This window comes from Solanum verrucosum, unplaced genomic scaffold (genome assembly GCF_900185275.1).
Source record: "Solanum verrucosum unplaced genomic scaffold, falcon-dt-bn FXZP01000210.1, whole genome shotgun sequence".
NCBI lineage: Eukaryota > Viridiplantae > Streptophyta > Magnoliopsida > Solanales > Solanaceae > Solanum > Solanum verrucosum.
In genome coordinates this window covers 897,864-920,724 of record NW_026020045.1, presented here as the reverse complement: position 1 = coordinate 920,724, position 22,861 = coordinate 897,864, and the positions used below count along the sequence as shown (strand labels likewise).

Genomic DNA, 22,861 nt, shown 5'->3' with positions numbered 1-22,861 from the left:
TTGAATCTTCAAGTTCTTCAAAACCCTCTACAAACTTAGAACTCAAAAATAGAAGTAAAGTCTGAAAAGTTACTGTTCAAAGCTACAAATTCTCTCATAGAATATTAATTCTCAACGAGTATTTATAGTTTTCAAAAATCTGTGCTGCGAAGGATCATTCGGCGAAGTTAGTCAGAATTGATGATCAACTTAGCGATCCGCCCTTTGGTCTAGTGCATCGCCGTCTTGCTTTAGCCTTCAGCATTATCGTGTTTTTGATCATTGGCGACATAGTACTGCTTCGCGGAACTGCTCAGTGGCACACCGACTGCTCCTTTTCACCACCGATTTGATCCTTTCCTTCAAGGCTCAGCACATTGGAACAAAAGGCGAGGATAAGAGCCTTTGGCGACTCACCATTCGGCGATTCTCAGATCTTCATTTCTCATTCTTTTAGCTACTTTTGTTCCTTTTTGCTAAGTAGTGTCCATGCTTTCCCTCAAACTTCAAATACCTGAAACTTAAGGGTTTTCATCATATATGGAGACAAAATATGCATTTGAGGACACTGATTCTATCAAAATATAGCCCTAAATGAGTCCAATTTGTGGACTCATCAACACCCCCAACTTAAAATTTTGCTTGTCCTCAAGCAAACTCAAGTTCAGCCGTTCAGAAAGGGTGTCTCGAACAGTGCTACACAAGACTCAATCATGAATGCACACAACAAGACTCAATTTACTTATGCAAAAATCAAATGTCCACTCAAAGATTCAAATTGTGACTCTCTAATATCAAAGAATCTCATGCTCACAATACTTGCTTCAAATGTAAGTTCAAGCTCAACCAAAGTGTTCAAATTCCCTCACACAAGGAATTATTCCATATTAACACAATGGTTCACAATTTAAAGCTTCAGAATCAGATGCAACGCTCACACTCACAAAGAAGAACACAATGCATAATTTCACCCATATGTTTGCTCGTATTTTTCAATCAACATTTGTTTCGGCTCACTCAAGATCAAAAAGGTCTTTTCAAGGCTTGTAATGGGGTTGACTGAAAAGGTATGGTCATTAAGGTTTAGTGACTTTCATCCTCATGAAATGTGGTGCTCACAACACTTCCTTTCGTTTTCCTTCATCATTCTCTTTAATGCTCATAAATCATCCTATTATTCACTTTCCATGGATTGTTTGGAAACCCCATTTCTTTTGTACTTTATTCCACAACTTTATTTTTTATTCTTATTTTTCCTCTGTTTATATATATATATATATATGGAGGGGTTCCATTTTTCTCAAAACCATGGGTAAGAGTGACTTTCTTACACTTCTTGATTTGCCTTTTCTTTTCACCACACCCCCAACTTAGGCTTTTGGATTAAGTTGTCTATTCAACTAACCACAACTTCATGATGCTTATGGGTAAAGGATAAAGAAAGGTTATGATTTCATCAAGTTTCTTCTAAAGAAAGGTAAGGCTGAAGGGGTGTTCAGAAGCGATTCACACACTCACAAGGTAGGTCACAAAAGAGGTATATGTCAAATTGGCTCACACTCTTAGAAGTTGCCTAAGATCATATCAAGAGATAGCATCACTTAGTTGACCGGACCAACGGGGCAAATTCTAGGATCTATCATGCATGGTTCAAAGTAAGCTCATCACACTAGGCATATACACTACAGTCAAACAAGACTCCGCACTTTCGCTAGTGTACAATGATCATCACAAGAGACTCAATTCGATACTAGGCAAGTCATAACGAGATGCAAAGAGTTCACATATTGTCTATGCAACTCCATTTGGCCTCATTGTAGCCACGCATTCATGTTCGTTTGATTAAGAGCACTATTCAAGTCATCGGTATTGATCGGAACCGAGACTTAAATTTTGCAAAAGAACAACCACATTCAACACATGAGAAGTGGCAAAATTTTTTCGAACGGGTCAAAATCATTTTGCAACTTAAAACAAAAGGATCCATAAGCTCAAACATCCATAAAAACAATATAAACACAATAATAGCTCACAATCCAAAATATTTAATCAAAATAAATATGCACAAAGGTGGGCCTCACCCCACCACAAACAAATATCATTTGTCCTCAAATGCGAATAAAAGTATCCAAAAATAAAAGTAAGTAAGACAGAGAGGGAGGTAAAGAAAAGTCCTGTCTAGGCAGTCTCTCCATCTGTCAGGGACTCAGTGCCCAGTAGAGCAGTATGAACTTGGGCATCAGCGCCCGGAATCACCTTAGAGGGAATAGCAGTGCCAGATCCACTAGGGGATGCTGTGGATGTCTCAGTCGGTGATGTCTGGATCACCGACTGCACAATCGTCCCCACAAGATCTGACAAATCTCTAATTATGCTCTGCTCTCGGCTCTCTATCATCTCCTCCTCATGTACTGCTATCAGCTCCTCGTCGGTTTCTGCATCCGACTCTTCATTTGCTGTGCCATCCCTCTGCAAATCTTTGGCGGTAGCCGGAGGAATCCACGAGGTCTCAGGAGAATTCTTGTCGTTTGCACCCTACAACAATGAAGTGAAGTCGGTAGACTTCAAATAGTCTACGTCTTTCCTCAAATCTGCTACTTCGACTTTTAAAGCCAAAGCCTCGAATGTCCTCCCCTGTCTGCTCACGCAAGCAACGACTCTAGTAGCCAGATCATCAGTAGAGGCCCTAAGGGGGGTCAGTGCAGACAAGATAACACTATCGATCATCCTTGGAATAGATCTCTCCAATCGAGTCGCTCTCACATCCGCTGAATAGGCCAGCTGCCCCATCTTCAGAATCATAGCCTGAGTAATCCTGGCAGGCTGGGAGGAGGAAGAAGCATCTGGGACCTGTGAAAAAGAGGAAGGAACGGAATAACTTGAAGGCTCAGAGGCCGGAGTAGGCGAAGGTGCTTCTGCTGGTAACGAGTCAACATCAACTTCTGGAGAGATAGCTGCCAGAGTTGCTCTCCTCCTGTCAACCTCCTCTCGTGTGAAGTCGGCCTCAATACGCATGATGTCAGTTAAGGAAGACGGGGTGACCTCAATATCCCTCGTAGTGTCCTGAGGTACTCCAGCACGCTGGCACAACTCCGTGATCAAGACTGGGAATGGCAGAGAAGTGAGTTTCTACTTGGCCCTCATGTCTATCTCTTGTGAAATCAGCAGCCCCAGATCGATGCGCTTCTTGGACAAGATAGAACCAAGGCACGCTGCCTTAGGATGGCGCAAAATGGACTCATTCTGTGATGGCATGATGATGTTGCTGATGAAACCAAACCAGAACCTGGTAGCGATGTTCAAGTCTCTTTTTTCAATAAGTGTCCCAACATCCATCCACCTCGGGGTGGTGTCAGAGATTAGAGGAGCCAGTCAACCTTTCAGGTCATCTAGGTATTGAACAATAGGCAACCCTTCGTAGGGGAGTGCAGAGTGCAGAGTGCATCAGTCTACCTAATACAGTGTTAATATACTCGCTGTGGCACTTAACTTCCCTTGCCTCTGACCATGACCGAATTTACTGATCTAAACTTGCTTTCCTTCTTCTTGTTCTTGGGCACCAACTCCCCATAAGCTGTGTAAAATTCCCTATCCCAAGAAGAAATGTAAGGGCCTCGGGGACTTGTGAACTGCTCAAACTCATGGTATCGGAGAGTGTCAATCACGTCGTGATGCTTGCCTTCCAGGCCCTCCGTAGATAATAACTTCTCCTAAAGGATGGTTCATACCCCCTCACCTTTCAATATGTTCAGTAGTCTACGGGGAGGAACGATAGGGAGTGCAGGGGCCACTGGAGGTGTCTGCGCTGGCACAGAGTCTGTTGCCGGAGGAGTGGCACCTTTGGGAATATTGGTGGATGCGGACTGAGATCTGGCCCGAAGTTCATCCCTTCGGTTTATCAGAGGTTGCTCATCTTCTGGTTCTAAAAAATTAGCCTGAGTTTCAATAAATATTCCTTTTCTAGCTATATGCTTCTTTCTTTTGCCTTTATATCTCGGTGGGAGTTTTTCTCTTCTCCGCTTTGGAGGATTTGACCCCCATCGTTCATATTTATACCCTGTGCTTTTGTTTTGGGTGGCATTGTTGGATTTGTACGTACCATATCTGCAAAAGATCGGGAGAAATTAGGAGAGAATCAAACACAAGCACAGAAAATCTATTGCAGACAGGCTCACCGATCCAGTCGGTGAGTCGCCGAACCTTTTTGGTGAGCCAGATCGGGCTCGCCGAAGGGGTTGGCTTAAAAATTAAGGCAAGTCGGCGATGTGAAGGTCCTTTCGGAGAGTAAGGATTTGTCCGCCAAAATTTATAGTGCAACAAGAGTTTAAGGGGTGCAGACAAAAAGGCGATTAATCAGACTTGTGGCGGCTCACCGAGTGATTTTGGCGACCTCAAGCTTTCTCACCGAAAGTCACAGAATCCAACAATAAAGATAACATGAGATTAAAGGCGATCATGGGTCATTAGGCGATCCACCAAGTGGTTCGGCGAGCTCGACCTATCTCGCCAAACAGCCCAACGTGCCTATTTCCAACCTACCTTCTCGAATTCAATCCCGCAATCCCCAATAACAAAATCAAAGCATGCATTCATGAAATTCAAACAAGACCCATACTACCCATCACCCCAAGATACTCATAATTTTCTCAGTTTTGCCAAATTTAGCTATTTGACGATATTTGCTCTTAAGAGTGTTGTCACCTGCTCTATCATTGAGCAATTTTCATCATTTAGCACAAACATGGGTTACTCAGACTTCACCCAATCAATCTAAATGACACGCAACCACAACTCAATGCAAATTCATTCATTTAAAAGCACAAAAATTATGGGCATTTGATATCAAAACGATACGGGCAAGATTTTCAAATTAAAATTGGTATTCAAGCATTCTAATTCTATCAGAGAGGCCCAGCAAACAACAAAACGATATGATCATTGCAAAAGAGTACAAAGTTTTCGAATGTAAATTTGGGATTCGAAAACCAACCTTATATGCCGATTAAAACAGGATTGAAAAGCTAGGCGGCAAAGAAATCCTAGTTCCGAGCACCAATCAATAACTAAAATACTAATGGAATAGAAAAATATTGAAGATAGTACCTTGGTGTGGGTTTGTGAAGTTTAAAAGCGAGGGAGAGTAAAGGAATTCAAATTCTAAGTCTTTTGGCCATTATAAACCGTCTAGTTCGCGCCCATTCGGTGACATTAGTCGCACTTACTGATCCACTCAGCGACCCGCCGAGTGGTCACTGTGCTCACCGAGTTTTATAGGACCTTCAGTCAAAGTGAGGATCCAAATGACGATTTTCATCGGGCACGCCGACCATTTCGGCGCTTCGCCGACTGACCTTTTACTCGCCAATATGCATTTTCCAAACACTTTCAGCATTTAAACATGCACCACTAACATACTATTATTTAAAAGAGCATACGAAAGCATTTAAAACCTTGGGTTGCCTCCCAAGAAGCACCTTAGTTAACGTCGTGGCACGACGCGAGTCCTTACTCACTCTCCATTGGTAGGGTTGGTCCTAGTGTTACTAGGTAACCCCAATAGTTCATTTGAGTGAAGAGGAGGTACTGCATAACTCATGAGTGTCCTGATCAGCTGGATCGATCTAGAATGGGAGCCAATCATTAGATTCAACACTTCAATATTCTCCTTCATCTCTTCCAACATTCGGTCTTGTTCGGTGATATTTTGGAAAATGATTTGGATTGTGTTCTTGATACGATTATTCTCCCTGTCTCTAGACTGTTTCCGCTCATGAGGGGGTATGTACCTCCCTTGGCTCTTGCACTGGTTTTCCACCTCTGATATTTTAGTGGCCAACACGTTCAGTTGAGTTACCAGTGCGGTTAACTTGAAGTCCCTCTCGACTTCTTGATTCATCTCAGCCGAGTTACTACCATTTCCCTCAGCCATGCTCAGGGTATTTGTCTATATCAACAGCTTCAAAGCAAAACAAAACTAAAAATTAAGTTAGTAAACTACGACTAAGAAGAACAAAAATTCTACTAATCTAAGAATTATCAAATAACACCACTCCCCGGCAGCGGCGCCATTTTGATGTTTGCGTAATCAAGACACAACTTCTAATGCAAGTGTCTACGATCGTACAATAGTAAAGTAACCCCACCAAGGGTTGGGATCGTTTCCACAGGGAGTGGTTAGTAGAAAAATAAAATTTAGTTCTAATTAGTCATAACTAAAGACATTATCGAATACAAACATGTTAAATCTAAAGGGTGATGCAAGCGTCAATTATCAATGGGGTTTTGTCACAAGTAAGTAAAAGCAAGCAAAAATGCAAAAAGTACTAATCAATGAGATGAGGTTCTTGGGATGTGACAGGAATACGGGATAAACTATACTATTGGGTACATACTTTTGATAATAAATATGTTGAATATTTGTGACTAGGCTAGACTATAGTGGGGATAAATTCTCTCTCGAGCAACTTACCCCAAATCAAATGGGTTCCTCTCCGACACCGACTTGCCGCATGAAGAACAACCTCCGCCTTAGCCCACTCACTCTCTCGAGTTGAGTGTGTGGGAGAAGGACTAAGGTTCACTCTCTCGAGTTGAACCTCATGTCGACCCAATCCCACCGGCCATCAATTTAGTAGTCTTAGTTTTATGACCTCTCTCTCGAGTAAGCCGAAAACACAAAGGTGAAATCGTATTTGCAACTACAATTTCATTAAGTTCCACCACAACTACTAAACGAAATCACATCTAAACAACAAATAAATCATCAACAAGCAAGACCCAACAAATATTTTAACCCATATTCACAAAATCACACCCCAATAATTGGAGTTTTAGCTAGGCATGTAAAAGAGATTGAAATTTATACCAATATGAGTTTGCATTCAAATGGGTATGAAGATTTAAGTCTTAAAATAGGCCAAGAGTGAAGAATAGACAAGACCCAAGTCCAATTTCTTGGAGTTGAAACCTTTTGAATCTTCAAGTTCTTCAAAACCCTCTACAAACTTAGAACTCAAAAATAGAAGTAAAGTCTGAAAAGTTACTGTTCAAAGCTACAAATTCTCTCCTAGAATATTAATTCTCAACGAGTATTTTTAGTTTTCAAAAATCTGTGATGCGAAGGATCACTCGGCGAAGTTAGTCGGAATCGTCGATCAACTCAGCGATCCGCCCTTTGGTCTAGTTCATCGCCGTCTTGCGTTAGCCTTCAACATCATCATGTTTTGGATCATTAGGTGACATAGAACTGCTTCGCGGAACTGCTCGGCGACACACCGACTGCTCCTTTTCACCACCGATTTGATCCTTTCCTTCAAGGCTCATCACACTGGAACAAAAGGCGAGGATAAGACTTTTTGGCGACTCGCCAAACTGGTTCGGTGATTCTCAAATCTTCATTTCTTCGTTCTTTTAGCTACTTTTGTTACTTTTTGCTAAGTAGTGTCCATGCTTTCCCTCAAACTTCAAATACCTGAAACTTAAGGGTTTTAATCAGATATTGACACAAAATATGCATTTGAGGACACTAATTCTATCAAAATATATCCCTAATTGAGTCCAATTTGTGGACTAATCAGTCACCTCAAGGCATAAATGTTTAGTTTGTCATGAAGTACAAAGGAAGTCACCTCAAGCCACACATATCATGGAATCATAAAGACAAGGGTATTCACTTCTAGTCATGCAATTAATGAGTCATAGGTATTCACCTCCATGTTCATTGTTAGAGGAATATATGTATTCGCCTCCATATTCATATTAAACTGATATATGAATTCACCTCCATATCCATTTTAATGTGTAATGTAGGTATTCGCCTCTACATCACATAAGGATCATAAGTAATTGCCTCAACGATCAACATAAAGGCTAATGGGTAATCACTGCTTGCCTTGGGGGTCACACATATATAAAGGGTAATCACCTCAAACTCCCCATACTTAATTGATTAGGAGTAAGGGAACTTACCACACATTACTATCATGCAAAGGTTATTTAGGGGAATCACCACAAGCCTCATCATATTTCATAGTCCTAGGACTTAGATTCATTTTAGATGAGCAAACCTTTCAACCTAGAATCATTCTATGTGAGAGAGCCTTTCATGTCATATCATATTCATGCATAAAACCATATCTAGAATTCTACATTAAACATTGGTATCATCATGACTCGAGTGAGTTTATCACTTCACATATTCAAGCCTTTATTAGGTAGATTAGGTAGGTAAAGATCCTCCACCAAAACTCTATCGATCAAGCTTATATTCACATTTAGACTTTACTCTCAAAGTCTTAGCACATCTAGATCATCACATTGGTTTTACTATCAAAACCCTAGTGATCAACATTGATGACTACAAACATTATACTTCAAGCTTTACTTCTTACTACCTTCATTCATACCTAGATTTCAAGGTATTTTAATCACATTCTAAATTACTAGGTGATTCTAGTCATAATTGACCATAAAGGTTCAATTCCATATTTACAAGTGAAGATCCTTCATATTCAACAAAGTCTAGTTTAATTCATGATTATATGATCCTAAATTTGATCAATTACTACACATGACATTGATTCAAGAAGATCACTTATGAACCTTCAATTTTACCTCTAATGGCATAAACTTACAAACTATCACATTCATCAAATAAACTAGGGTTTACCATAGAAATCACATGAATTCATCATAATATCACAATTCAATGTTAATACAATCATAATTAGGTATTATCCACTAGATTGGAATCATACCTAAGCCCTACCCACAATGTAATAAGGAAACCCTAGCTAGATTGGGTTTTTGACTTCACAATTGGGGGAAAACCTAGGGGAAATCTATGGGTGGAAGAACCCATAGATGAATGAGCTAAATATACCTTAATTCAAAGCCCAAATCAACCTCTGATCAATGGAGGAAACTCTGCCCTTTTCTCATCTCTTCTTTTTCTTTTTCTTCTTCACTTCTAGAGAGAGAACTTTTGGAGAAGATTTGGGGTCTTAGATGAATGAGTTTAATGTCTTAGGTTAGGGTCATATTAGTCTTATATAGGTGGTTAAATAAGTAACTAACCGACCTACCTTAACCCCTAATTAATTACTAATTGAACCCCCAAACCCCTAACTAAAAACTAAAACTAAAAATCTGTGTTGACCTATGCCCCACCCATCCACGGACCGTGGATAGGTCCACTGCCTGTGCTGGCAAGTCTTAGTTGGGTTCTGCAACATGAAAATTGTAGGGGAACTTCAGTGTAACTCCCCGGAAACTAGTAGACCAGACTAGAGCCTCAAGCTAGGGTTCTAAGGTTTGATATATGAGGAATAGAGTCGTAGATGAGACTTTCCATGCTTAGAATAAGGGGGTTGGTGGTTAAATGTCAAGGTACATGTTAGACCCCGTAGTTTAGAAGATTACCTAAGATTTGGGTAATGGTTGCAAGGACAAGTGCTAAGGCAAGGTGGCAACACCTAAGCCAAAGGCCAAGGCTGCCAAACCTTGGCCATGCACTGCCTAGGGTTCACGACCACCTTCACAACCAGTGTCTTGACCACAGTACGTGAAGGGGTCCGTGAAGACTCCTTAGTGTCCTGGGAATCAAGGTCCTTAGGCCTAGCTACTGCCTAAGGGACCACGAGCCACTTCACGGCCCGTGGTCATGACCACAACTCGTGGTCATGCCTTAGGATTATGGGAGTTTGGCTTGACAAGGGGAGCTACTGCAAAAGGGACCACGGGCACCACCATGGGCCGTGGATCCCTTGACGGCTCGTGAAGAGGGGCGTGACCCCTAGCAAGGGGCTGCCAAGTTGATGGTAAAATGGGAAATTCCTATTCGACTAGTTTTAAGTGGGGGTCATTTTATATGAGTTTTATTCACCTATTTAAGGTATTTTAAGTCATTAGCCCCCAATTTCAAGTCACTTTTCACAAGACCCAAATCAAAGCCCCAAATCACTCCTCTCTCAAATATTTCTCTCTCTAGAAAGACCTCCATTGAAGAAGAATCTAGAGGTTGAAGCTAAGGTCAAGAACTAAGGCTCCATTGTTAAAGGCTTGTGCTAGGGCTTTGATTAAGGTATGTTTAGCTTTTCATCTACGGTTTCTTCCACCCATAGAGTCCCGTAGGATTTCCCTTAATTTGTGTAGAGGAACCTCAATCTAAGCTAGGGTTACTTCCAATGTGTGGGTTTTAGATGGGTATGATTTAAATTGGTTGGATAATACTTATATATATGATTAATTTAGTGATAATTCATGATATTATGAAGAATTTATGTGAATTCCATGGTTAACCCTAGAAATCAAAACATGTGGGTTTATGTCTTTTAATGAGAAATTGATGATTCTTGATAGATCTTCTAGAATTGTCACCATGTATAGAACTTATCCAAGAATGGAAATATGAAATCATGAATTGAAATAGACTTATGCATGTATAATAGACCTTAAATTGTAATAATTCAATTTGGAACTTTATGGTGAATTATGCTTAGAATTGCCTATGATTAAGGCTTGTGACTAATGTGTCTTGTGATCTAGTCTAGTATGATGATTGTGGAGTAAAACTTGATATTAGGGCTTGAAATCATAATGTTGATAACTAGGGATTATAGAGTAAGTCTAATATGATGAGATAGCTTGCATTGAATTGATATACAAAAATAGATAGAGTTGTGGTGGAAGGCTTTTACCACATGACCTACCTAGAATTATATGAATGCATATATGTAGAATGTGAAAGATTTTCTCACATAGAATGATTTTAGTTTGAAAGGTTAATCACCTAAAATGAATCAAAACATGTTAGAATAGAATAACTTGAAGTTATGATATATGATCCCTTCATGTATAGCTTGTTTATGTAGCATGAGTTAGAAGATCTCATGGTAGCTTGGGATTGAGGAACCTTACTCTCCTAAGGTTAGCTTGAATTATCATTTGTGGAAGGCTCTTCATGGTAGATTGAATGGGCATTTGTGGGATGTTCTTCATGGTAGCTTGAATGGGCATTTGTGGGGTGTTCTTCATGGTAGCTTGCATTAGAGTAGGCATGGTAGCCTAGGATTGCGGACATATGCTCTCCTAAGGGTAGCTTGAACTAGCATTGCAAGAATGCCTTCATGGTAGCTTGACTTGGTTAGGCCAAGACCACTTCATGGTAGCTTAGGATAAAGGATTCATACTCTTCTAAGGATAGCTTAGGGTTGAGGAATCATACTCCCATAAGGGTAGCTTGCATCATATGTAATGATTGCATGGTAGCTAGGTTGGAATACTTGTATTCTTCCTTGTATAGCTTGGGTTGCATGATAGTGTGCCTTCCATGGTAGTTAGGTTTAGCCTAGTAGTGTGTTATTCTTTGATGGACTAGAATGATAAATAGTAAGCATTGAGTAAGCTAGACTAAAAAAGTACTTAGTGTGAGTGGTAGTATGTGATGCCATTCATACATGGCACAAGTATGACTTGAAGCTACTCATGAAGTGTTTTCTTATGTGATGTATGCTTAGCTAGGATGGTTGCTATAGTTGCCTTCCATGATATGATTGACTCAAGATGATAGTTCCTTGTCCTTATGAAGTAGATCAAGAATGACACCTATGATTAGAAAGCATGAATACATCAGAGTGATGTCAAGATACGCTTGGTGTGAGTGGTATTATGGGATGCCACTCATGCATTGCACAAGTGTGCCTTGAGGTTACTTAGGAGTATAAGTTCTCTTATGACATGAAAACCTAGATCTTGATTATGAAGGTGGACTATGCCCAAGAATGACCAAAAAGAGGTAATTAGCTTGGATAGTACTATGGGATGCTATTCTTGCCTTGCACAAGTATGCTTGGAGGTGACTTATAAAGTAGTTCTCTTGTAATATGAAAGACTAAAGGTTGAAGTATGTAAATATGAAAGTCTAAGTTAAGACTATGCCATGAACATGATTTATCTCCTATGCTCATTAACTATGTCTTATGTTGACTTGTGATAATATGATGCCTATGTTGGAGATTATGCTATGAATATGTTATTATCTCTTATGCTTATGTCTTATGTTGACTAACCATTTAAGATGCTCTTATGATGTTGCGATAACTTTCATACTTGGTACATTTTGTACTAACGCATATTGCCTACATTCTAATCAAATGTAAGGTTTCGGAGATTAAGTTGCTTGAAGGCTAGGTTCCTAAGGTGCAAGAAGATTTGAAGAATTGGTGAGTCCTCATAGCTTCGAGGACAAACCCATTATGTCTCCTTTATGTCATTTCGTTTAGACTTAGTATGGGCTGCGTCCCAAGTCTTTTATTTAAGAGTTTAATAGATGGTTTGAGACAATGTTATAGTAAAGACTTCCTCTTGCTTATGAAAATGTTTTCGATTGTATGGTTTCAAAGAAGTTTTAGATTTTCCCTTACTTTTCTATTATCTTATGTTATGATTATGTTAAGGGTTTGTATGAGACCCCTTGGGGGTCAAGTACGCCATGTTTATGTCTAGGGGGTACCCCTGGGTCGTGACATTTACCCTTGACCCACGACCCTAACCCACGGGGCGTGGGTCCATCCACGACCAGTAGATGGCAATCGTGGGTGGCTGCAATTTGGCAGTTTTGGGGGCTGCTTTGGGGTCCTCCTCAAGGACCCCTTTGGTTGGTCCTTGGGGGGTCGTACCTCGACATTCATCCCCTAAAACCTTCATTCTAAGTATAGGAGTCATTATGTGATTTTTAATCCTCATACCACACTCAAAACTCTTACGAAAAGGTTTAAAATTCTCTAGTTCAACTTACTATTTTCCGAGGCATTACAATAACTCCCCCTTGGGATCATTCGTCCTTGAATGATGATTCTAAACACTTATTAAAGTCACAACTCCAATGTCACTCCCTGAGACTACCCCCGAGATGCAGACACGAGACCTAAGACCTAGGACCACAAGTGATCCCAAGCTAACTCTGCTGGCATGATCATGAGCATACTAAAGATAATAAACTGGTGCGAAAGCTAAATCATAAATAAAAATGAAAAGATGGGGAATACCCATATACTATAACTGAGATAATTGATAACTAATGAGTTTAATACAAAGAAAATATTAACTCAATACTAAGCTGAATCTATCTATGTTTGAAAATAGCCCTAACTAACTAGAAATGCTGGGACAACCTCAGCTAAGTCTAGAAAAATTGAAACTAAAGGACTAAAAATAATATTGAAAAGAGACTCATGACTATTGTCCTCGGAGAATGAGGACTCACCACTGATTCTGCTGAACTGGAGATCGGGAACCGATCTAAGCGTGATCTGGATGCTGAGAACCTGAACATACATCACGAGAAGATGTAGCGCATGTATGCGTCAGTACTTGAAAGGTACTGAGCATGCAGGATAGAATACAGCTGGAATAACATATAACTGAGCAAAGCAAATAAGCAATGATATAGTCTGAACAAGATTTAAATACTGAATGCTGAGATAACTGAATGCAGTGACCAATTTATAACATGCTGAAACTGAATACTGACTATACTGATAAATGGTCAATGCAATAGAATCTGACTGAACTTTGGGAGCTACTAATAACCAATAATAAAACCACATGAGCTAAATGTGGAGTCTGATGTATATGCCCCATCGAGAGGACCCAATATACCCTGCCAGAGGTATAGAGGCATGCTGGCGTGATCACTGAAATGATGCCCACAGAGGGGACTTACAACTTACGTGGCTAGTAGTTTTGGAACTATTTGGGTATGCTGAACCCTAGTCCAAATCGGTATTATGCTACCTCCCAATGGATTAAGTGATTAACACATTATGACTGAATTTTTGTAAGTTACTGGATAGCTCAAACTGAACATGCAAAACTGAGAATGCAACAATTAATCTGATAATGATGCATTCATAAACTGAGACATGTATAACTGAATACTGAAATATTTGACCTAGCATGTGTAATTCAAGAACTAAAGAAATACATAGTTAGGGTTCTAAAATTCATGCAATAAACTGAATATTAACATACTAATCTGATTTGGATCATTTGAACAGCTAGGAACCCAACAATTCTAACATTAAAGAAACCCTAGGTCTAGTCATAATAAGAGAATCAAGAAACTGACTGAAAACTAGGGACCTAATGGGTGAAAGGAACCCACTAGTGAAATCTCACATACCTGGTGACGAATTTTACGAAGAAATCCTTTGATTTCTGCGCTGGAACTGAAGAAAACTTGTTGCGTTCTTGAACTAGGGTTCTTGACTTCTTTCTCCTCTTAGCATTCTAATTTTCTAAGTTTTGATTAATGATTTGACTTAGGTAAATTCTAGTTATGTTTCTAGGCTTAAACTGACTAAAACCTCATAAATTAGGGTCTAAATGACGTAGGTTAGGGGTCCAACGAAATAGGAAAAGGACCAAAACAACCCTAACTTAATTCTGGCGAAGCCCATCCACGGAAGGAACGACGGTCCGTCGTTTGATCTACCGGCCGTCGTTTGGGTCCGTCGGTCAAGTCTGTTTGGCAGGTCTTCACTAAAACAAGCATAACTTTTTACTCGGAGGTCGGATTTTAGCAAACTTGGTGGCGTTGGAAAGAGGATTCAATTATCTATCATAACATAGGTTATGGGACACATAACTCATTTTGTGATAAGAGTTATGACCATTTGAAGTTGACCCAATCAACAATTTTCCTCTAATTGGCTGTTGACCCTCATCTACGGTCAGACCTACGGACTGTGCATTGAATGTTGATCCGTGCTGGTCGGCCGTCATTTGCGTCAGAGGCTGGGTAAAGGGGGCCTCGATCCACGGACCGTGGTCTGACCTACAGACTGTGGGTTGAGACTTAGCCAATTTTTTGAGCTGGGTTTGGGAAGGGGTTGCAGTGGTGAACCACAGACCACCAACATTGGCCGTGGTCTGACCTACGATTCGTGGATGGCAACCGTGGGTTGCACCTGCAACTTCTCAAAATCTCCATTTTGGTCTATCTAGGATACGGGGTGTTACATCCAAGCTAGCAGCCCATCATGCATGTACTACATCTAAATGCACAAAACCAAGGAAGAAAACTTCAATTCCAAACTAAACGTATTCAATGCAACACAATGGAGTAGGAACTACATCTACCAACCCAAAATGCATTAAATTCTATATCTTTCTCATTTTCAAGGATGAACTAACATCTCCTAACTAAAACATTCTCAATACACCCTCATGGAGCCTAAATTCAATTTACTCTCAAAAAACATTTATTCAAGGAGGAATCTTTCAACTCCAAAACTAAGGCATGCTCATATACTCGTCTTATGAAGTCTTTATGCAAATTTACTCAAATGCACTATAACATGAGGAAGATAATGCATATAAGTCATTTCTAAGAAGACCTAAGCATTTTCATGAACATGTACCACATAAGAAGATCATAAAAACATACAAATCATATATGACTTCATATAAAAGCAAATCAAGAGAAACTTAAAATCTCAAGATCTTGAATGCTAAAGGACGAATGCAAGGAAGAAGGATGAGGATATTGGGACTTCTCATTGGCCCTAGACCTCCCAAGTAGCACCATCACTAAACCCTTAAAAGATCACTCTTACAACTTATGAAGCAACTTCCTTGTCCTTCTATATCTTAACTTGCCGGTCTAAGATTTATACCGGTACTTTTTACTTAAAGATGTTCTCCTTAAGCAACTCTAGCTCACTAGCAACCTCACTAACACCACTCAAGGTGAAAATTTCAAGCAAACCTAACTCATGAACATCAAGGGTACTCAACAACCTTTCTATCTAAGCACATTATCTCCTTATTGGGAGCAAGCCTATACAAACTCTTTTAAGCATCACTTCTTTCAATTCTAATGTCAGAGCAAATTATCACTAAGATTTCATATCCATCACACAAGGTGATTCTAAACCATGGTAAATTACACTTCTACCCTTCTTAGAGGAGTCTACTCACTCAACCCATCTAGGTATTATTTCAACATCCTATTCAACTAATCTAAAAACATACCTCAAAACTCATCATGACTAAGTCAGGTTCTACCATCAACTATCATAACACACAATAACCTTGCTAGATAGACACACTATCTCCCCCTTGGGAGTAAGCCTACACAAATCCTTCTAACTATCTTTCATAACATAAGGGTGACAAATACTAAAGACAACATCAAAGTCTATCATAACAAGTCACCAAAGACAAGAAATCCAGAAATTTACTAAAATATAAAACACATACCGGAAGGGACATGAAGAGATCACTCTTGATCACCTCTAGATTGGAGAGCTTAAGATCTATTCTTCTTTTGAGCCTTGCCAACCAAACCAAGTGGACCAGAAGAAGGGTAGGGTTGGGACCTCCGCCGACTATCCTTTTTATTTCTGGTAATCTTAGGGGAATGCCTTATCTTATGGGCCCAACTCACCACAAACGAAACAAACATTAGAGCCCGCTAAACATTCACCATCATGCCTTCTATCACACTTACTACATCCCGGTAATAGAATTTCACTACCCTCTTCTTGAGACTTGTGGTTAGACACCCTCTTTTGGTTGAACTTAGGAGCACTTGAGGGACCTTGCTCGAGGAACTTTTGTCTAAACTTAGGGCGACCATGTCCATCAGACTCATCATCCAAGGACTCATCACCATCCAATCTAGACCTCTTTTTCTCCTTAGATTCTTTCTTATGTTTTGACTCTTCCATTCATTGGGCGAAAACCATAAGACGTGAGATATCCATATCATATATAAGCATTGCCACACGACATTCATTTTCTACTAATTCAGATACTCCCATCATGAAGTGGTTCATCTCAGCCCTTGAATTCTCCACTAAGGTTGGAGCATACTTAGAGAGTTGAGTAAACTTTAGGGAATACTCTTGAACACTCATGCTACCTTGCCTAGGGTTGTTAAACTCTTGCATCATTGCCTCACTCAATTCTAGGGGAAATAATTTATCAAGGAACGCCTCTTTAAACACCTCCCATTATATGGGACCCGACTCTACCGGTCTACTCTCTTTCCATTGACCATACCATATTTGGGATACCCCTTTCAATTGGTAAGCGGCTAACTCCGCTTTCTCTACCAAGATCACCCCTATGATATCAAGAATCCTACACATCTCATCTACAAACTCCTTAGGGTCTTCCTCCACCTCGGAGCCATAAAAACTCCAGAGGTTTCATCTTAAGGAACTCCCTCACTCTCAAGTCTGCGGGATTCATATTAGGGTTCACTTGGGGACCAACATCCGTATAGGCTTTAGCCAACAATTGCATAGAGGACCTAAATTCTACATGAGTCGTATTCTCCACTATAGGGTCAATTGGAGCTTGAAGAGGATCTTGGGGTGGAACTTGGAGAGGAATCTCTTGATCCACATTTCCTTCCTCATTTCTCCTAGCATTAGCCCTTGTATTAGCCATACCCTGAAAAAGCTAAGGGCATGGATTAGGAGAAGGACCTACTAAAGCCAAACTCTATGGCACGACTTAGAGAATGAAGAAGTGAGATTTCCTAAACGTCCAATAGCCTCCTAATCATAAATGTGGAGCGCTTCACATTTATGAACAAGACTCTACTAGACGTGGTTTGAGACAATCCTAGAACCATTCTAAACCTTGTGCTCTGATTACATAGTTTGTCACGGCCTATGGGTACCCCCTAGACGTAACATGGCGTACTTGACCCCGAAGGGGTCTCATACAAGCCCATAGCATATCATAACATAAGTTAATAGAAAAGTACGAGAAAATTTAAAACTTTTACAATCGAAGTCATTTCTCATAAAAGCAAGCAGAAGTCTTTATATACTTTGTCTCAAACCATCTAATACAACTTTTAAAATAACCCTTGGGACACAGCCCATACAATAGTATCAACATGAAAATAAAAGACATAAAGGAAATGTGGGTGTTGTCCTCGAAACGATGAGGACTCACCAAGATTTTCAACTCCTTGCAACTTCTAGAAACCTATCTCCAAGAGTAGCACTCAATCTCCAATCCCTACATTTGGTTAGAATGTAGGAAATATGTGTTAGTACAAAATGTACCAAGTATGATAGCTAGCACAACACCATAAGAGCATCTCAAAATGGTTAGTCAACATAAGACATAAGCATAAGAGATAATAACATAGTCATAGCATAATCTCCAACATAAGCATCATATAAACATAAGTCAACATAAGACATAATTAATGAGCATTGGAGATAAGTCATAATCATATAAGCATAATTGACCCTTAGTCATCTATACCATAATAACACCATTCTCAAGTAACCTCAAAAGCATACATGTGCAAAGCAAGAATAGCATCTCATAATACCACCCAAGCCAAGTATCCCTATTTGGTCATCTTAATCATAGTCTATATACATGGTCAACTCTTAAGCTCTTCTTACCATAAGGGAACCATACTCCTAGGTAACCTCAAAACACACTTGTGCAATGTATGAAAGACATTCCATACTACCCTTCACACTAAGCATAACCTTGAAGTCATCATAGTTATATTTACCCTACTTTGATCCCATTACTAGCTTACTTCATATAGACAAGGGAACTATCACCTTAGTTAATCATATCATGTCAAAGAAGGCAACTATAGCGCAATCCTATCTAAGCATACATCATATAAGAGAAACACCTCATGAGTCACCTTAAGGCAAGTTTGTGCCATGCATGATCAATATCCCATAGTCCTACCCATGTTAAGCGAGACACTTTAGGTTCATCATTCATGTTTATCATCTCTTAACATCATAATGACAAGGGTAATCACCTCTTAGTCATGCATGTATTGGAGAGTTATGTAGAACTACTATCCAAACTAATCATGTTCATGTTCATACATGCAAAGGGGAGTCACCTCAAGGCATAAATGTTTAGTTCATCATGAAGGAAGAGGGAAGTCACCTCAAGCCACACATATCATGGAATCATAAAGACAAGGGTATTCACCTCTAGTCATAGAATCAATGAGTCATAGGTATTCGCCTCCATGTTCATTGTTAGAGGAATATATGTATTCGCCTCCATATTAATTTTAAGATGATATAGGTTTTTGCCTCCATATCCATTTTGATGTGTAATGTAGGTATTCGCCTCCACATCATCACATAAGGATCATAGGTAATCGCCTCAATGATCAACAAAAAGGCTAATGGGTAATCACTGCTTGCCTTGGGAGTCACATACATATAAAGGGTAATCACCTAACACTCCCCATACTAATTAGGAGTAAGGCAACTCACCACACATTTCTATCATGCAAAGGTCATTTAGGGGAATCACCACAAGCCTCATCACATTTCATAGTCCTAGGACTTAGATTCATTTTAGGTGAGCAAACCTTTCAACCTAGAATCATTCTATGTGAGAGAACGTTTCATGTCATATCATATTCATGCATAAAACCATACATAGAATTCTACATTAGACATTCGTATCATCATGACTCAAGTGAATCTATCACTTCACATATTCAAGACTTTATTAGGTAGATTAGGTAGGTAAAGATCCTCCACCAAAACTTTATCTATCAAGCTTATATTCACATTTAGACTTTACTCTCAAAGTTTTAGCACAACTAGATCATCACATTGGTTTTACTCTCAAAACCCTAGTGATCAACATTGATGACTACAAGCATTATACTTCAAGCTTTACTTCTTACTACCTTCATTCATACCTAGATTTCAAGGTATTTTAATCACATTCTAATTTACTAGGTGATTCTAGTCATAATTGACCATAAAGGTTCATTTCCATCTTTACAAGTGAAGATCCTTCATATTCAGTAAAGTTTTGTTCAATTCATGATTATATTATGCTAACTTTGATCAATTACTACACATTACATTGATCCAAGAAGATCACCAATGAACCTTCAATTTCACCTCTAATGGCATAAACCCACAAACTATCACATTAATCAAATAAACTAGGGTTTACCATAGAAATCAGATGAATTCATCATAATATCACAATTCCATGATAATACAATCATAATTAGGTATTATCCACTAGATTGGAATCATAGCTAAGCCCTACCCACATTGTAAGAAGGAAACCCTAGCTAGATTGGGTTTTTGACTTCAGAATCGGGCAAAAACCTAGGGGGCTCTATGGGTGGAAGAATCCATAGATGAATAAGTTAAACATACCTTAATTCAAAGCCCTAATCAAGCTCTCATCAATGGAGGAAAATCTGCCCTGTTCATTTCTCTTCTTTTTCTTCACTTCTAGAGAGAGAACTTTTGGAGAGGATTTGGGGTCTTAGATGAATGAGTTTAATGAATTAGTTTAGGGGCCTATTAGGCTTATATAGGTGGTTAAATAACTAAATAACCGACCTACTTTAACCCCTAATTAATTACTAACTTAACCACCAAACCTCTAACTAAAAACTATACTAAAAATATGTGTTGACGTACACCCTACCTATCCACGGACCGTGGATGGGTCTACTGCCCATCCTGGAAAGTCGTAGGTGAGGTCTGCAACATGAAAATTGTGGGGGAACTTCAGCCTTGACCCACGACCCCAACCCATGGGGAGTGGGTCCATCCACGGCTAATAGATGGCAATCGTGGGTGGCTGCAATTTGGCAGTTTTGGGGGCTACTTTGGGGTCCTCCTCAACGCCCCCTTTGGTTGCTCTTTGGGGGGTCATACCTCAACGTTTATCCCCTAAAACCCCCATTCTAAGTACGGGAGTCATTTTGTAATTTTTTTTACTCATACCACACTCAAAACTCTTATGAAAAGCTTTAGTACTTTCTAGTTCAATTTACTATTTTCCGAGGGGTTACACCCTATTATGTTGTGCTTAATTATAACACTAAGTCTATAACTCTAGAAATTCTGAGAAGGGAAAAGTTAGAGTGGAAAAGGGTGTACAAGCCTAAACAAGCTAAGATCATATCCTCCATTTGGGCTAGTAAACTGGTAGAGCAGGGTCGTTTGGCTTATATGGCTCACATTAGGGATGTTGAGGTTGAGTCTCCATCTATTGAGTATATTTTTATGGTGACAGAATTTAGAGAAGTGTTTCCTAATGACTTGCCTGGTATGCCTCCGGATAGAGATATAGATTTCTGCATTGATTTAGAGCCTGGTACGCGTCCCATTTCCATCCCTACATATCGCATGACACCAACAGAATTAAGAGAGATTAAGGCTCAAATTCAAGAGCTTCTTGATAAGGGATTTATTCGTCCTAGAGCTTCCCCATAGGGTGCTCCAGTTTTGTTCGTTAAGAAAAAAAATGGTAGTATGAGAATGTCTATAGATTACCGGCAACTAAATAGAGTCACTATTTGAAACGAGTGCTCTTTGCCTCGAATCACTATGTCTTTTGGGTTGACCAATGCGCCTGCAGCTTTCATGAGTTTGATGAATGGGGTGTTCAAACCATTCCTTGATTCGTTCGTTATAGTCTTCATTGATGATATTTTGGTCTATTCAAAAAGTGAAGAAGAGCATGCCAACCATCTTCGTATTGTTTTAGGTGTTCTTGGGAAACAAATGTTGTATGCTAAATTTTTGAAATGTGAATTTTGGTTGACTTTGGTTGCATTTTTGGGGAATGTAGTTTCAAAAAAAGGTGTAATGGTAGATCCTCAAAAGATTGAGGCGGTTAAGAATTGGGTTAGGCCTAGCTTTGTGATTGAAGCTAGGAGTTTTGTTGGGATCGCTAGCTATTATCGTCAATTTGTGAATAACTTTGCTTCTATCGCCATGCACTTGACTAATTTGACCAAAAAGGAGATACAATTTGAATGGACTGAAAAATGTGAGGAGAGATTTCAAAAGCTCAAGACTCTCTTGACCACCGCACCTATCCTAATATTACCGGTGGAAGGTAGAATATTTATTATTTATTATGATGCTTCACATTCTGGTTTGGGTGTTGTGTTGATGCAGGATAAGAATGTTATATAGCTTATGCCTCACGTCAATTGAAGGTGCATGAGAGGAATTATCCAACGAATGATTTAGAGTTGGCAGTGGTAGTGTTTGCTCTTAAGATCTGGCGGCATTACCTCTATGGTGTTAAATGTGAAGTGTTTACCAATCATCGTAGTTTGCAACATGTGTTCACTCAAAAGAATCTAAATTTGAGACAACGAAGGTGGATGAAGTTACTTAAAGATTATGATGTCACCATTCAATACCATTCGGGCAAGGCTAATGTGGTGACAGCCGCTTTGAGTCGAAAAGCGGTGAGTATGGGTTGTTTAGCTTTCTTGAGTGTATCCAAGCGACCTTTGGCTAAGGAAATTCAGACCTTAGAGTCCAAGTTCATGTAGTTGGGCATCTCAGAAAGAGGTAGGGTGTTAGCTAGTATTGAAGTAAGGGCCACATTCATTGAGGAGATCAAGGCCAAATAATTTGAGGATGAGAATTTGGAGGAGCTTAGAAAGAAGCCTACGATGGGTAAGGCACAAGAGACCAATCTTGATGCAGATGGTGTACTCATTTTTAAAGGAAGGATTTGTGTTCCTCGAGTTGATGACTTGATTTAGAAATTGTTGACAGAGTCTCATGGTTCGCGATATTTTATTCATCCGGGTGTGACCTAGATGTACACAGATCTGAATCGAATTTATTGGTGGTCGGGCATGAAGAAAGACATAGCGGAGTTTGTGGCTAAGTGTCAAAATTGTCAACAAATAAAGTATGAACATCAAAGGCCTGCAGGTTTGCTTCAAAGAATGTCAATTCCGGAATGGAAGTGGGAAATGATAGCCATGGATTTCGTGGTTGGTCTTCCCAAGACTTTGGGGAAGTTTGATTCTATTTGGGTAGTGGTTGATAGATTGACTAAGTGAACCCATTTT

At 39.6% G+C, this 22,861-nt stretch overlaps 1 protein-coding gene across 4 annotated transcripts in view; it reads left to right on the top strand.

Moving 5' to 3' along the window:
* Positions 1-22,861, top strand: part of LOC125821735 (MAP3K epsilon protein kinase 1-like) — a 602,763-nt gene that overhangs the window by 535,763 nt on the left and 44,139 nt on the right. Inside the window, exon 1 of one of the 4 annotated variants that reach the window (XM_049501116.1) lies at positions 2,806-2,817. The exons of the other annotated variants lie outside the window; for them this stretch is intronic. The gene's annotated coding sequence lies outside the window, so the exon portion shown is untranslated. Of the gene's footprint in view, positions 1-2,805; positions 2,818-22,861 lie in introns of those variants that run through there. 4 annotated transcript variants of the gene reach the window in all.